The sequence below is a fragment of the Oncorhynchus masou genome, chromosome 27 (genome assembly GCF_036934945.1).
Source record: "Oncorhynchus masou masou isolate Uvic2021 chromosome 27, UVic_Omas_1.1, whole genome shotgun sequence".
In the NCBI taxonomy this organism is placed as follows: domain Eukaryota; kingdom Metazoa; phylum Chordata; class Actinopteri; order Salmoniformes; family Salmonidae; genus Oncorhynchus; species Oncorhynchus masou.
In genome coordinates this window covers 5,166,126-5,183,266 of record NC_088238.1, presented here as the reverse complement: position 1 = coordinate 5,183,266, position 17,141 = coordinate 5,166,126, and the positions used below count along the sequence as shown (strand labels likewise).

General features: G+C 49.4%; 1 pseudogene; it reads left to right on the top strand.

The window, feature by feature from the left end:
- The window catches only part of LOC135515578 (mRNA-decapping enzyme 1B-like), a 28,223-nt pseudogene that overhangs the window by 5,902 nt on the left and 5,180 nt on the right, over nucleotides 1-17,141 (top strand).

The following is a 17,141-nucleotide window of genomic DNA, read 5'->3' as shown; positions in this document are numbered from 1 at the left end:
GTTGCAGTGATAAGTGTTTTGTTGTTGTGCACTCTGCTCCAACAATAGCTACTGGACGCTGCTGGACGCTGCAGTTAGATTAACAAGAATTGAAGCTTTCTGTCCTTATAAGACATGTCTATGTCCCGGAAAGTCTAGTCACATTATCGCATATTGAGCAACAACTGTCCCGGTTTATGGACACCGTTCCTGTAGAGGTTTAACTCTTTCTATTCATGCCTTCCTGTTTGTCCTCAGGCTAGCATCTCCCAGACACGGCTTCACCATAATGAACAGGCTGAGTATGGAGAACCTGACTGAACCCATCACTAAAGACCTGGACTTCCAGCTGCAGGATCCGTTCCTGCTCTACAGGAATGCTCGCTGTAAGTCCCCTGCACTATTAACCCTACCCACATAGTACCAGGGCTGTTAACCCTCCCTACATAGTACCTGGGCTCGCTGTAAGTCCCCTGCACTATTAACCCTACCCACATAGTACCAGGGCTGTTAACCCTCCCTACATAGTACCTGGGCTCGCTGTAAGTCCCCTGCACTATTAACCCTACCCACATAGTACCAGGGCTGTTAACCCTCCCTACTCAGAACCTGGGCTCGCTGTAAGTCCCCTGCACTATTAACCCTACCCACATAGTACCAGGGCTGTTAACCCTCCCTACTCAGAACCTGGCCTCTCTGTAAGTCCCCTGCACTATTCAGTCTACCTACCCAGTACTGGCCTCTCTGTAAGTCCCCTGCTCTATTCAGTCTACCTACCCAGTACTGGCCTCTCTGTAAGTCCCCTGCTCTATTCAGTCTACCTACCCAGTACTGGCCTCGCTGTAAGTCCCCTGCTCTATTCAGTCTACCTACCCAGTACTGGCCTCTCTGTAAGTCCCCTGCTCTATTCAGTCTACCTACCCAGTACTGGCCTCGCTGTAAGTCCCCTGCTCTATTCAGTCTACCTACCCAGTACTGGCCTCTCTGTAAGTCCCCTGCACTATTCAGTCTACCTACCCAGTACTGGCCTCGCTGTAAGTCCCTGCTCTATTCAGTCTACCTACCCAGTACTGGCCTCTCTGTAAGTCCCCTGCACTATTCAGTCTACCTACCCAGTACTGGCCTCGCTGTAAGTCCCCTGCTCTATTCAGTCTACCTACCCAGTACTGGCCTCTCTGTAAGTCCCCTGCTCTATTCAGTCTACCTACCCAGTACTGGCCTCTCTGTAAGTCCCCTGCACTATTCAGTCTACCTACCCAGTACTGGCCTCTCTGTAAGTCCCCTGCACTATTCAGCCTACCTACCCAGTACTGGCCTCTCTGTAAGTCCCCTGCACTATTCAGTCTACCTACCCAGTACTGGCCTCTCTGTAAGTCCCCTGCACTACTCAGCCTACCTACCCAGTACTGGCCTCTCTGTAAGTCCCCTGCACTATTCAGTCTACCTACCCAGTACTGGCCTCTCTGTAAGTCCCCTGCACTATTCAGCCTACCTACCCAGTACTGGCCTCTCTGTAAGTCCCCTGCACTATTCAGTCTACCTACCCAGTACTGGCCTCTCTGTAAGTCCCCTGCTCTATTCAGTCTACCTACCCAGTTCTGGCCTCTCTGTAAGTCCCCTGCACTATTCAGTCTACCTACCCAGTACTGGCCTCTCTGTAAGTCCCCTGCACTATTCAGTCTACCTACCCAGTACTGGCCTCTCTGTAAGTCCCCTGCACTATTCAGTCTACCTACCCAGTACTGGCCTCTCTGTAAGTCCCCTGCACTATTCAGCCTACCTACCCAGTACTGGGCATTTCAATAACTTGTGAAACATATGAAGGCATCAGCGAACTGCTTCCAACCCCCTCGGGTCTTGTACCGCTTACATCACCACGGGAACTATGTTGCCGGAGGAGGTGTGTTTACATCGCCATGGGAACTATGTTGCCCGAGGAGGTGTGTTTACATCACCACGGGAACTATGTTGCCCGAGGAGGTGTGTTTACATCCCCACGGGAACTATGTTGCCCGAGGAGGTGTGTTTACATCACCACGGGAACTATGTTGCCCGAGGAGGCGTGTTTACATCACCACGGGAACTATGTTGCCGGAGGAGGTGTGTTTACATCACCACGGGAACTATGTTGCCGGAGGAGGCGTGTTTACATCACCACGGGAACTATGTGTCTGAGGAGGTGTGTTTACATCACCACGGGAACTATGTTGCCGGAGGAGGTGTGTTTACATCACCACGGGAACTATGTTGCCGGAGGAGGCGTGTTTACATCACCACGGGAACTATGTGTCTGAGGAGGTGTGTTTACATCACCACGGGAACTATGTTGCCCGAGGAGGCGTGTTTACATCACCACGGGAACTATGTGTCTGAGGAGGCGTGTTTACATCACCACGGGAACTATGTGTCTGAGGAGGTGTGTTTACATCACCACGGGAACTATGTGTCTGAGGAGGTGTGTTTACATCACCACGGGAACTATGTTGCCCGAGGAGGCGTGTTTACATCACCACGGGAACTATGTGTCTGAGGAGGCGTGTTTACATCACCACGGGAACTATGTGTCTGAGGTGTGTTTACATCACCACGGGAACTATGTTGCCCGAGGAGGCGTGTTTACATCACCACGGGAACTATGTGTCTGAGGAGGTGTGTTTACATCACCACGGGAACTATGTGTCTGAGGAGGTGTGTTTACATCACCACAGGAACTATGTGTCTGAGGAGGTGTGTTTACATCACCACGGGAACTATGTGCCTGAGGAGGTGTGTTTACATCACCACGGGAACTATGTGCCTGAGGAGGTGTGTTTACATCACCACGGGAACTATGTGCCTGAGGAGGTGTGTTTACATCACCACGGGAACTATGTGTCTGAGGAGGTGTGTTTACATCACCACGGGAACTATGTGTCTGAGGAGGTGTGTTTACATCACCACGGGGACTATGTGCCTGAGGAGGTGTGTTTACATCCCCACGGGAACTATGTGTCTGAGGAGGTGTGTTTACATCACCACGGGAACTATGTGTCTGAGGAGGTGTGTTTACATCACCACGGGAACTATGTGTCTGAGGAGGTGTGTTTACATCACCACGGGAACTATGTGCCTGAGGAGGTGTGTTTACATCCCCACGGGAACTATGTGCCTGAGGAGGCGTGTTTACATCACCACGGGAACTATGTGCCTGAGGAGGTGTGTTTACATCGCCATGGGAACTATGTGTCTGAGGAGGTGTGTTTACATCCCCACGGGAACTATGTGTCTGAGGAGGCGTGTTTACATCGCCATGGGAACTATGTGTCTGAGGTGTAGGCCTGTAGATGTTGATGTTTGCATTCCAGAACATATTTATTTCAGTCCTGCTGGGCTTCACGTCTCAGGAGATTTACATTTGATGAGACCAGAACTTGCATTTCTAAAAAGAGATTGGACGTGAATCATGGTCAATACTACTGGAGAGTTCAGCATAGTTTAAACAGATTGAAGATGCAGCTAACTTTCTACCATGTGGTTTAGTCCAGGAATCCTGGCCCATCATGGAGCACTTCATCTAAATGAGAACTATTTGGGGAGTGCATATCATACCTGGGTTCAAGCACTATTTGAAATCTTTCAACACAAACTTATAGCGTATCCCTAGCCTGGCTGGAGTGCCTGATGGGTGGGATTTATAGCTTGGGGACTATTCAATCAATCTGTTGAGCCAGACAAGCTCAATGAAGCCCAGATAAAGTGGTTGAAATGACTTCGAATAGTATTAGAACCCAGGTCTGTTGCAGGCTGAGAAAGAGACTCAGTGCAGCAGACACACGTACCCTGAGGAGAGGAGCCTGGAGCCTCTCTAGTCTAGTGGCTGTGGCCCCACAGGTCCATATATGGTTCAGAGGTATTTTTGTGGCAGTAGTCCCGGATTTGAGTGCCTCTGTGCCGGTTTTCTACCGCAAGTGTCCTGCCAACAGCAGACAGCCAGCCAACCAGCCTACTACGTTAGATACAAACCAATCTGTCTTTATAAGTGGGACACACTACACATACACACATACACACCATTCTCAGTGACAGGCAGGTGGAATGCTTCGTTTTAGACTCCTTGGTCTAATTATTAGACATTTACACACAAACACAACTATACGGGGGGTGAAGAACATATAGCGGAGTTATTTTTATGTGATGTTTAGAACACCACACGTCCCTCAACATGACCTTTCACGAGAGGTCACAGAATCTTATCACTAAACAAGTATTTGGTTATGGGGTCATTAGCTGGTGGAGGAGCCAGCCAGGCCAATTTAGAATGTTGTCTCAACTGTGACATCATTGTGACATCATTGTGACATTGAGAGCAAGGGTTCTGTTAGCCGGTCATAGCCGGTTTTTGGATGAAAAAAAAAAATCATTTATTATATTATATATTTTTATATATTTATATATATTATATTTATATATATTATAATTATATTTTATTTATTTATTTATTTATTTATTTAAATAAACTAAATTGGTGCCGGCCAATTGTCTGGGAGGAGAAGAAAACATCCGATTGCAAAATAATGCTTTAAGTCTATTCGTTGATAAGAAAAAAACATTTTACTGGTTGTGAATATTAGTCTATAGGTTAATTTGCATAATTTTGTGGAATTAAATTGGGGCGTGTGTACAGTATTCATTATCTATCTTATTTATCACACCATACAGATAGAAATCTGTCAGAAATCGCAAGCGCTGCTTCAGTATCTCAAACAGAAAATGCACAGTCAACAGAAGTCTTCCTCAGCGCAGTATGCATTGTCTTAACATATACAGTATCTCAAACAGAGCATTGTCTTAACATATACAGTATCTCAAACAGAGCATTGTCTTAACATATACAGTATCTCAAACAGAGCATTGTCTTAACATATACAGTATCTCAAACAGAGCATTGTCTTAACATATACAGTATCTCAAACAGAGCACTGTCTTAACATATACAGTATCTCAAACAGAGCACTGTCTTAACATATACAGTATCTCAAACAGAGCATTGTCTTAACATATACAGTATCTCAAACAGAGCATTGTCTTAACATATACAGTATCTCAAACAGAGCATTGTCTTAACATATACAGTATCTCAAACAGAGCATTGTCTTAACATATACAGTATCTCAAACAGAGCATTGTCTTAACATATACAGTATCTCAAACAGAGCATTGTCTTAACATATACAGTATCTCAAACAGAGCATTGTCTTAACATATACAGTATCTCAAACAGAGCATTGTCTTAACATATACAGTATCTCAAACAGAGCATTGTCTTAACATATACAGTATCTCAAACAGAGCACTGTCTTAACATATACAGTATCTCAAACAGAGCACTGTCTTAACATATACAGTATCTCAAACAGAGCACTGTCTTAACATATACAGTATCTCAAACAGAGCATTGTCTTAACATATACAGTATCTCAAACAGAGCACTGTCTTAACATATACAGTATCTCAAACAGAGCACTGTCTTAACATATACAGTATCTCAAACAGAGCACTGTCTTAACATATATAGTATCTCAAACAGAGCACTGTCTTAACATATACAGTATCTCAAACAGAGCACTGTCTTAACATATACAGTATCTCAAACAGAGCACTGTCTTAACATATACTTAATTGTTTTGAAACCTGAGTGTTTGATAACACATTATGAGGCATATCTTACCTTGCTTCAACATCTGTGGAGGCCATTCTTATACATCAACTTTCATTGTCCAGTAGCCAAAAGCACAGTCCTGGTTATATTAGCAGCCCGTGCTCGTTGTTGCATATTAGATCTCCCCTCCTTCTAACACATATTTTCATCTCTGTCACATGGAGCCGCTCTCATGTGCATTGCCCTTTTTGACAATAGTGTTTTCTCCGCTATTTGCATTATGGAAGGAACATCCGTGTGTAGCCTGCTGCCTTGTGCACGTTGCTGCGCTGGTAATGGGAAGAAATAATGGTTGATAATAGCCGGTCGAATGTATCCGAGGCCTACTGGTGGTATGAATCTGGGATCTATCGTCCCACAGCTGTCCCAGAGTCTGTTTGGAATAGGCCATATTTCTTTCTCGACGAGCTGACAATAGAATAGGTCAACTTTTCTACTATGGGGGATAGTAGTTTGACGTAGGCTAGTGATTCCCTTTATAGTGCACTACGTTTGACCAGAGCCGATGCATTCTAAATAGCACCCTATTCCCTTTATAGTGCACTACGTTTGACCAGAGCCTATGCATTCTAAATAGCACCCTATTCCCTTTATAGTGCACTACGTTTGACCAGGGCCTATGTGTTCTAAATAGCACCCTAATAACTTTATAGTGCACTACGTTTGACCAGAGCCTATGCATTCTAAATAGCACCCTATTCCCTTTATAGTGCACTACGTTTGACCAGAGCCGATGCGTTCTAAATAGCACCCTATTCCCTTTATAGTGCACTACGTGTGACCAGGACCAGGCCACTCTATAAGGAATAGTGTGCCATTTGGGACACAGACATATGACAAGTCTTTGAGGTTGTCCTTACCTCCTGGTCGTACGTAGGTGTACTCCATCTCTGTCTCTGTGATGAGCGTCCCCTTGGCTGGCCCAACCTCCGGCTCCTCTTGAAGACGCTCATGTTTGGGTTTACGCTGGAACAACCTGCCCAACATCGTCCCTCTGAGACGATAGTCTGGTAGTGGTGTTGTGGAGCTGCTACGAGGGGACAACGTTTAGACCACGTTTCCTCTGGTACTGCTGAGATACCAGTCTCCTGTCTGTCCTCTGGTACTGCTGAGATACCAGTCTCCTGTCTGTCTGTCCTCTGGTACTGCTGAGATACCAGTCTCCTGTCTGTCTGTCCTCTGGTACTGCTGAGGTACCAGTCTCCTGTCTGTCCTCTGGTACTGCTGAGATACCAGTCTCCTGTCTGTCTGTCCTCTGGTACTGCTGAGATACTAGTCTCCTGTCTGTCTGTCCTCTGGTACTGCTGAGATACTAGTCTCCTGTCTGTCTGTCCTCTGGTACTGCTGAGATACCAGTCTCCTGTCTGTCTGTCCTCTGGTACTGCTGAGATACCAGTCTCCTGTCTGTCTGTCCTCTGGTACTGCTGAGATACCAGTCTCCTGTCTGTCTGTCCTCTGGTACTGCTGAGATACCAGTCTCCTGTCTGTCCTCTGGTACTGCTGAGATACCAGTCTCCTGTCTGTCTGTCCTCTGGTACTGCTGAGATACCAGTCTCCTGTCTGTCTGTCCTCTGGTACTGCTGAGATACCAGTCTCCTGTCTGTCTGTCCTCTGGTACTGCTGAGATACCAGTCTCCTGTCTGTCTGTCCTCTGGTACTGCTGAGATACCAGTCTCCTGTCTGTCCTCTGGTACTGCTGAGATACCAGTCTCCTGTCTGTCCTCTGTACTGTCTTCTCAGAGAGACTGTCTGGTGTGAGGCTGGGTAATGTCTCAGTCCTTCCCAGAGAGAGTAGTATATGAGTCTAACCAGAGTAGTCCCCTGTAGCTACTAAGCCAAGTGGTCTCTCCTCAGCTCCTCCAGAGATCTCTCTCCTCGCTGCCCTCGCTGGCTCTTAAATTTCCCAGGGCTTGGAGTGTCTGTCTGGTCCTTTTTCCAGGCGGTGACCTTTAGCTTGGCTCTCCACAGCCCCAGGCAGGCAGGGCAGTGCAGGGCACACAGCTCAGGGGGCAGACAGGATGGCAGCAGGCAGGCAGACGGACACAGTAGCAGCTCCAACCTTAAGATCCAGCTACTCAGACCCGCTGTCCTCACTGACTCAGTTACTCTCTCACTGTCGTCTGTCTCTCTGTCAGTCAGGAGTCAACATGCTCTAGTCTACTGGCTGGCCTTCAGTCCCTCAGTCTCCGCCCTGTCGCCCCACCTCACTCTTCCCTCCTTTCTCTCTCCTTTCTTATCTCACCCCTGTCCTCCTTTTCTTTGGCCGACCGCCGTGCCTGAGCGTTATCTTCCTACGCGGCCTATTTGAGGCTGCCTGAGTTCTCACTGTGATGGTGACAGGAGAAGTGTTCCTAGTCTGCCTGTCAACGGGGCTCCTGTCTCAGTCACGCTGAGTAGAGTAGGGGCCTGGCTTCCAACTCCCACTGCTGCAGAGTCTCCATAACCCCTCGACCCCACCTCCTAATGAATGGGGCTCCAGCCTGCCCCTCACCCTGGGTAACTGCCACAGAGACATGTTGTGCTTTCTCATAGCACGTATCTGTCTGTAATATTGACGTTGGCTCCACTGACTAGTTATTAGACTAAGAAGGTAATGCGGTCATGGTGACAGAACCCAGAACCTCCACTTCGTCCATAAACGATGTCATGAATCATGAACTAAACATCACGAGGAGATTTAACACAGGACTTTTTTCTTCATGTATTTTATCTTTGATTTCGTCCATGATGATTCCACTCGGTAAAAGTCATCACAGTTTCCAAGAAGTTAACGTGGTCTGGCATGAGTCATGACTGATAAAGAGGGAGCATTTTAATATAATGGCTGTAGGAAACCCCACTGTGTCTCGATAGTGGAATATGTTGTGCTCTGCTGAACGCAGCCCAGCCACCTCTTCCTGGAATCTAGCGGTGTGTCTTCCGTTCCGAGGATGTGAGGAATCATCCTGGATGAGCGCTGTCCCAGTAGGAGAAAGGGTTAATGTCTCACCTTCTCCACTGTGGGGGGGTTAATATGTCTCACCTTCTCCACTGGGGGGGTTAATATGTCTCACCTTCTCCACTGGGGGGGGGGGTTAATATGTCTCACCTTCTCCACTGTGGGGGGGGGGTTAATATGTCTCACCTTCTCCACTGGGGGGGGTTAATATGTCTCACCTTCTCCACTGGGGGTTAATATGTCTCACCTTCTCCACTGGGGGGTTAATATGTCTCACCTTCTCCACTGGGGGGGTTAATATGTCTCACCTTCTCCACTGGGGGGTTAATATGTCTCACCTTCTCCACTGTGGGGGGTTAATATGTCTCACCTTCTCCACTGGGGGCGGGGGGGGGTTAATATGTCTCACCTTCTCCACTGTGGGGGGGTTAATATGTCTCACCTTCTCCACTGGAGGGGGTTAATATGTCTCACCTTCTCCACTGGGGGGGTTAATATGTCTCACCTTCTCCACTGGGGGGGGGGGGGTTAATATGTCTCACCTTCTCCACTGGGGGGGTTAATATGTCTCACCTTCTCCACTGGGGGGGGTTAATATGTCTCACCTTCTCCACTGGGGGGGGGGGGGGTTAATATGTCTCACCTTCTCCACTGGGGGGGGGGGTTAATATGTCTCACCTTCTCCACTGGGGGGTTAATATGTCTCACCTTCTCCACTGGGGGGGGGGGGGTTAATATGTGGCACCTTTTCCACTGTGGGGGGGTTAATATGTCTCACTTTATCCACTGGGGGGGTTAATATGTCTCACCTTCTCCACTGGGGGGGGGGGGGTTAATATTACATTTACATTACATTTAAGTCATTTAGCAGACGCTCTTATCCAGAGCGACTTACAAATTGGTGAATTCACCTTCTGACATCCAGTGGAACAGCCACTTTACAATAGTGCATCTAAATCATTAAGGGGGGGTGGTGAGAAGGATTACTTATCCTATCCTAGGTATTCCTTGAAGAGGTGGGGTTTCAGGTGTCTCCGGAAGGTGGTGATTGACTCCGCTGTCCTGGCGTCGTGAGGGAGTTTGTTCCACCATTGGGGGCCAGAGCAGCGAACAGTTTTGACTGGGCTGAGCGGGAACTGTACTTCCTCAATGGTAGGGAGGCGAGCAGGCCAGAGGTGGATGAACGCAGTGCCCTTGCTTGGGTGTAGGGCCTGATCAGAGCCTGGAGGTACTGCGGTGCCGTTCCCCTCACAGCTCCGTAGGCAAGCACCATGGTCTTGTAGCGGATGCGAGCTTCAACTGGAAGCCAGTGGAGAGAGCGGAGGAGCGGGGTGACGTGAGAGAACTTGGGAAGGTTGAACACCAGACGGGCTGCGGCGTTCTGGATGAGTTGTAGGGGTTTAATGGCACAGGCAGGGAGCCCAGCCAACAGCGAGTTGCAGTAATCCAGACGGGAGATGACAAGTGCCTGGATTAGGACCTGCGCCGCTTCCTGTGTGAGGCAGGGTCGTACTCTGCGGATGTTGTAGAGCATGAACCTACAGGAACGGGCCACCGCCATGATGTTGGTTGAGAACGACAGGGTGTTGTCCAGGATCACGCCAAGGTTCTTAGCGCTCTGGGAGGAGGACACAATGGAGTTGTCAACCGTGATGGCGAGATCATGGAACGGGCAGTCCTTCCCCGGGAGGAAGAGCAGCTCCGTCTTGCCGAGGTTCAGCTTGAGGTGGTGATCCGTCATCCACACTGATATGTCTGCCAGACATGCAGAGATGCGATTCGCCACCTGGTCATCAGAAGGGGAAAGGAGAAGATTAATTGTGTGTCGTCTGCATAGCAATGATAGGAGAGACCATGTGAGGTTATGACAGAGCCAAGTGACTTGGTGTATAGCGAGAATAGGAGAGGGCCTAGAACAGAGCCCTGGGGGACACCAGTGGTGAGAGCGCGTGGCGAGGAGACAGATTCTCGCCACGCCACCTGGTAGGAGCGACCTGTCAGGTAGGACGCAATCCAAGCGTGGGCCGCGCCGGAGATGCCCAACTCGGAGAGTGTGGAGAGGAGGATCTGATGGTTCACAGTATCGAAGGCAGCCGATAGGTCTAGAAGGATGAGAGCAGAGGAGAGAGAGTTAGCTTTAGCAGTGCGGAGCGCCTCCGTGATGCAGAGAAGAGCAGTCTCAGTTGAATGACTAGTCTTGAAACCTGACTGATTTGGATCAAGAAGGTCATTCTGAGAGAGATAGCGGGAGAGCTGGCCAAGGATAATATGTCTCACCTTCTCCACTGGGGGGTTAATATGTCTCACCTTCTCCACTGGGGGTTAATATGTCTCACCTTCTCCACTGGGGGGGTTAATATGTCTCACCTTCTCCACTGGGGGGGTTAATATGTCTCACCTTCTCCACTGGGGGGGGGTTAATATGTCTCACCTTCTCCACTGTGGGGGTTTATATGTAGCACCTTCTCCACTGTGGGGGCTTATATGTGGCACCTCCACTGTGGGGGGTTAATATGTGGCACCTTCTCCACTGTGGGGGGTTTATATATAGCACCTTTTCCACTGTGGGGGGTTTATATGTGGCACCTTCTCCACTGTGGGGGGTTTATATGTGGCACCTTCTCCACTGTGGGGGGTTTATATGTGGCACCTTCTCCACTGTGGGGGGTTTATATGTGGCACCTTCTCCACTGTGGGGGGGGTATATGTGGCACCTTCTCCACTGTGGGGGGTTAATGTCTCACCTTCTCCACGGTGGGGGGTTAATATGTAGCACCTTCTCCACGGTCGGGGGGGTGTCCCATAATATCACAATTCCCCTCAAGTGTTCACTCGTTCACTGCTTCGCACATCTACAAGCATTGTATTGGTTGGAGGCTTGGCCTAGTGGGAGTTTCCACCATATTTCTTATACCAGTACTTATACCATATTTCATTTTTAAAATCAGTTAAGTGAAGTGAACAAGTGCACTCTTTGAGAGGAAAGAGATGATTGGGACATAGCCTCTATTCCTCTTCTGCCTGCCTTCCAGGAAGGAACGCATCAGAGAACCTGCCAAAACACACACACACACACACACACACACACACACACACACACACACACACACACACACACACACAGCAGTGAACCTAGCTCAGCAGTCGCCGGCATTCATCGTTCAGGTTATTTTAGACTTTGGATCACACAAACACGTGCACTAACTTTGGTTCCTTTCTCCCAGTGTTTTGTGATGTCTGTGCAATGACTGCCGTGGCTCCAGCTCGTGTATTTAGCCGTGGCTCCAGCTCGTGTATTTAGCCGTGGCTCCAGCTCGACTCCCGTGGCTCCAGCTCGTGTATTTAGCCGTGGCTCCAGCTCGTGTATTTAGCCGTGGCTCCAGCTCGACTCCCGTGGCTCCAGCTCGTGTATTTAGCCGTGGCTCCAGCTCGTGTATTTAGCCGTGGCTCCAGCTCGTGTATTTAGCTGTGGCTCCAGCTCGTGTATTTAGCCGTGGCTCCAGCTCGACTCCCGTGGCTCCAGCTCGTGTATTTAGCCGTGGCTCCAGCTCGTGTATTTAGCCGTGGCTCCAGCTCGTGTATTTAGCCGTGGCTCCAGCTCGTGTATTTAGCCGTGGCTCCAGCTCGACTCCCGTGGCTCCAGCTCGTGTATTTAGCCGTGGCTCCAGCTCGTGTATTTAGCCGTGGCTCCATCTCGTGTATTTAGCCGTGGCTCCAGCTCGTGTATTTAGCCGTGGCTCCAGCTCGACTCCGTGGCTCCGGCTTGTGTATTTAGCCGTGGCTCCAGCTCGACTCCCGTGGCTCAAGCTCGTGTATTTAGCCGTGGCTCTGTGTCTGAGGGGTCTGATGTTGACGTCGCTGCTGCACTGTTTTATCTGGATTTAGATTGGAGCCTCCGTTATGGCCATTGACTGACCTGTGACCTGTCTCTCTCTGTCTCTCTCTCTGTCTCTCTCTCTGTCTCTCTCTCTGTCTCTCTCTCTCTCTCTCTCTCTCTGTCTCTCTCTCTGTCTCTCTCTCTGTCTCTCTCTCTGTCTCTCTCTCTCTCTAGTAGCTATCTATGGCATCTGGTTCTATGATAAGGCGGACTGCCAGCGCATCGCAGAGCTTATGAAGTAGTGAGTAACACACTCCCACCCTCTCTCTCTGTGTCCCCATGACACTGTCCCTGCACTAAAACACACTGTGTGTCTGTGTGTCTGTGTGTCTGTGTGTGTGTGTGTGTGTGTGTGTGTGTGTGTGTGTGTGTGTGTGTGTGTGTGTGTGTGTGTGTGTGTGTGTGTGTGTGTGTGTGTGTGTGTGCACTACCATTGCCAGTTCACAACAGCACAGCACTGACCGACACACACACGTACCAAACGACACTCACCTCTAACCTCTCCTCTCTCAGTCTGACGAAACAGGAACAGGCCCTAGCCCAGCGGGGTCAACAGGGTCAGGGGGGCTTGGTGTCTCCTCGAGCCCTGGAGGCAGCAGGGGACCCTGGGAAGGGACAAGGAGTGGACATCCTGCAGATGCTGACCAAAGCACGCAATGAGTATGACAAGGTAGGTCCCCACTGTATGTGTTTACCACTATGACAAGGTAGGTCCCCACTGTATGTGTTTACCACTATGACAGGGTAGGTCCCCACTGTATGTGTTTACCACTATGACAGGGTAGGTCCCCACTGTATGTGTTTACCACTATGACAGGGTAGGTCCCCACTGTATGCGTTTACCACTATGACAGGGTAGGTCCCCACTGTATGTGTTTACCACTATGACATGGTAGGTCCCCACTGTATGTGTTTACCACTATGACTGGGTAGGTCCCCACTATGTGTTTACCACTATGACAGGGTAGGTCCCCACTGTATGTGTTTACCACTATGACAGGGTAGGTCCCCACTGTATGTGTTTACCACTATGACAGGGTAGGTCCCCACTGTATGTGTTTACCACTATGACAGGGTAGGTCCCCACTGTATGTGTTTACCACTATGACAGGGTAGGTCCCCACTGTATGTGTTTACCACTATGACAGGGTAGGTCCCCACTGTATGTGTTTACCACTATGACAGGGTAGGTCCCCACTGTATGTGTTTACCACTATGACAGGGTAGGTCCCCACTGTATGTGTTTACCACTATGACAAGGTAGGTCCCCACTGTATGTGTTTACCACTATGACAGGGTAGGTCCCCACTGTTTGTGTTTACCACTATGACAGGGTAGGTCCCCACTGTATGTGTTTACCACTATGACAGGTTAGGTCCCCACTGTATGTGTTTACCACTATGACAGGGTAGGTCCCCACTGTATGTGTTTACCACTATGACAGGGTAGGTCCCCACTGAATGTGTTTACCACTATGACAGGGTAGGTCCCCACTATGTGTTTACCACTATGACAGTGTAGGTCCCCACTGCATGTGTTTACCACTATGACAGGGTAGGTCCCCACTGTATGTGTTTACCACTATGACAGGGTAGGTCCCCACTGAATGTGTTTACCACTATGACAGGGTAGGTCCCCACTATGTGTTTACCACTGACAGGGTAGGTCCCCACTGCATGTGTTTACCACTATGACAGGGTAGGTCCCCACTGTATGTGTTTACCACTATGACAAGGTAGGTACCCACTGTAAGCCTAATATTAAAGTAGTCTCGAGGTATTGCTCGCCTGAGGTAGAGTACCTCATGATAAGCTGTAGACCACACTGTCTACCAAGAGCGTTCTCATCGCCGTCTACAAACCGCTGCTGGTGCTAAGACCGCACTCCGTAGCCGATGTGAGCAAGACCTTTAAACAGGCCGCGGGGCCAGACGGGTTACCAGGACGTGGACTCTGCGCATGCGTGGACCAACTGGCAAGTGTCTTCACTGACATTTTCAACTTCTCCCTGACTGAGTCTGTAATACCAACATGTTTCAAACAGACCACCATCGTCCCTGTGCCCTAGGAAGCAAAGGAAACCTGCCTAAATGATTACCGCCCCGTAGCCATGAAATGCTTTGAAAGGCTGGTCATGGCTCACATCAACACCATCATCCCAGAAACCCTAGACCCACTCCACACTGTTCTTTCCCACCTGGACAAAAGGAACCCCTATTTGAGAATGCTGTTCATTGACTACAGCTCAGCGTTCAACACCATAGTCACCTCAAAGCTCATCACTAAGCTAAGGACCCTGGGACTAAACACATCCCTCTGCAACTGGATCCTGGACTTCCTGACGGGCCGCCCCCAGGTGGTGAGGGTAGGCAACAACACATCTGCCACGCTGATCCTCAACACGGGGTCCCTCAGAGGAGCGTGCTCAGTCCCCTCCTGTACTCCCTGTTCACCTACAACTGCGTGGCCAAGCACGACTACAACACCATCAAGTTTGCTGACGACCCAATAGTGGTAGATTGTAGGCCTGATCACCGACAACGATGAGACAGCCTATAGGGAGGAGGTCAGAGACCTGGTAGTGTGGTGCCACGACAACAACCTCTCCCTCAATGTGAGCAAGACTAAGGAGATGATTGTGGACTACAGGAAAAGGAGGGCCGGACCCCATTCACATTGCCTGGTCTGTAGTTGAGCGGGTTGAGTTTCACGTCCCTTGGTTCCTTAACAGCTTTCCCCCCAAGCCATAAGACTGCTGAACTATTGATAAAATGGCCATCTGGACTATTTGATTCACCCCCCCCCCCTCCCCCCTTTTGTTTTTACACTGCTGCTATTCGCTGTTTACGGTCTAGTCACTCTACTCCTACCTACATGTGCAGATTACCGACTAACCTCTACCACCGCACATTTTACTCTGTACTGAGCCGACAAGGTAAATATCTGTCGTTCTGCCCCTGAACAGGGCAGTGAACCCAGTGTTCCCTGGCGTCCATTAAGGCAGCCCCCCCAGCACCTCTCTGATTCAGAGGGGTGGGGTTAAATGAGGAAGACTCATTTCAGTTGAATGCATTCAGTTGTACAACTGACTAGGTCTCCCCCTTTACCAGTACCCCCTGTATATAGCCTCCACACTGACTCAGTACCGGTACCCCCTGTATATAGCCTCCACACTGACTCAGTACCGGTACCCATTGTATATAGCCTCCACACTGACTCAGTACCGGTACCCCCTGTATATAGCCTCCACACTGACTCAGTACCGGTACCCATTGTATATAGCCTCCACACTGACTCAGTACCGGTACCCTTTGTATATAGCCTCCACACTGACTCAGTACCGGTACCCCCTGTATATAGCCTCGTTATTTTGTTACTTTTAAACATTTTTTTACTTAAGTTTATTTAGTAAATATTTTCTTAACCAACAATGCAGTTAAGACAATGAATGGCTTGTAAAAGTTAGCATTTCACAGTAAAGTCTACACCACATGCTACCACTATGACATGGTACTAACACACCACTACCACTAGGGGGCACTAAAGCATATAACAAGCCTGCAGCCTTGTGATTTAATGTTATTCTGAGGAAATACGATGTCTGCTGCTGTAGCATAATGTTTGCATACTAATGTATTCCTGAATGCGCCATGTATGAAAATGGGTTAAATGAACGGACATCAATGTCCTGTTATTGTCTCTCTCTGTCTCTCCTCTCAGGGTGGTCAGCCAGAGCCTAAAGAGATAGGAGGGTGTAGTGTCCTTAATGCCAACCCCAGCCTGATCAAACCCATCCCTGTCAAACCTATGGAGAGATATCCCCAGCCTGGGCTACAGGAGAGGCCTGTTCAGGTACACAGAGCCTTTCACCTTATTCAACACAATGGAAATAAGTCGATTTTTAAATGTGGTTTATCCACCCTGTGAATTAGTTGGGTGTTTTTTAATGGTCAAATTGCTGATGTCTAACACAGTGTTGACCTGGTTTCACAGTTCGGCTCTACTGTTTGTTTTCCTTATGTTCTCTCCTTTCTGTTTCACACCACCTCTCTCTCTCCATCACCCTTTTCCTCTCTTAGGATGGTCGAGGAGAGCCCAGGCCTCTCTCTCTGGCCACTCTGTTTGGTGTACAGCAGCCCAGAGCAGAGCTGGTCTCTCCCATGGCTGGGTCAGGAGGTCCAGTGTCCCAGCCCCAGGGGAAGCCTGGAGGTGTCCGCCTCCCGCGGTGGTCCGCCCTTGTCCTACGACGACCCAGTCCAGGCCCAGCTCCATCTCCAGGCCCAGGAAGGAGGTCTGATCTCAGGTAGCAGCCCCCCGCAGCACTGCCCTGCCTTCCAGAAGCTCATGAAGGATGCCGCCGCCTCCTCCCAGCCTCAGGAGCAGCTCCAGAGAGGAGGTCCTATGGAGCAGCTCCAGAGAGGAGGTCCTATGGAGCAGCTCCAGAGAGGAGGTCCTATGGAGCAGCTCCAGAGAGGAGGTCCTATGGAGCAGCTCCAGAGAGGAGGTCCTATGGAGCAGCTCCAGAGAGGAGGTCCTATGGAGCAGCTCCAGAGAGGAGGTCCTATGGAGCAGCTCAGAGAGGAGGTCCTATGGAGCAGCTCCAGAGAGGAGGTCCTATGGAGCAGCTCCAGAGAGGAGGTCCTATGGAGC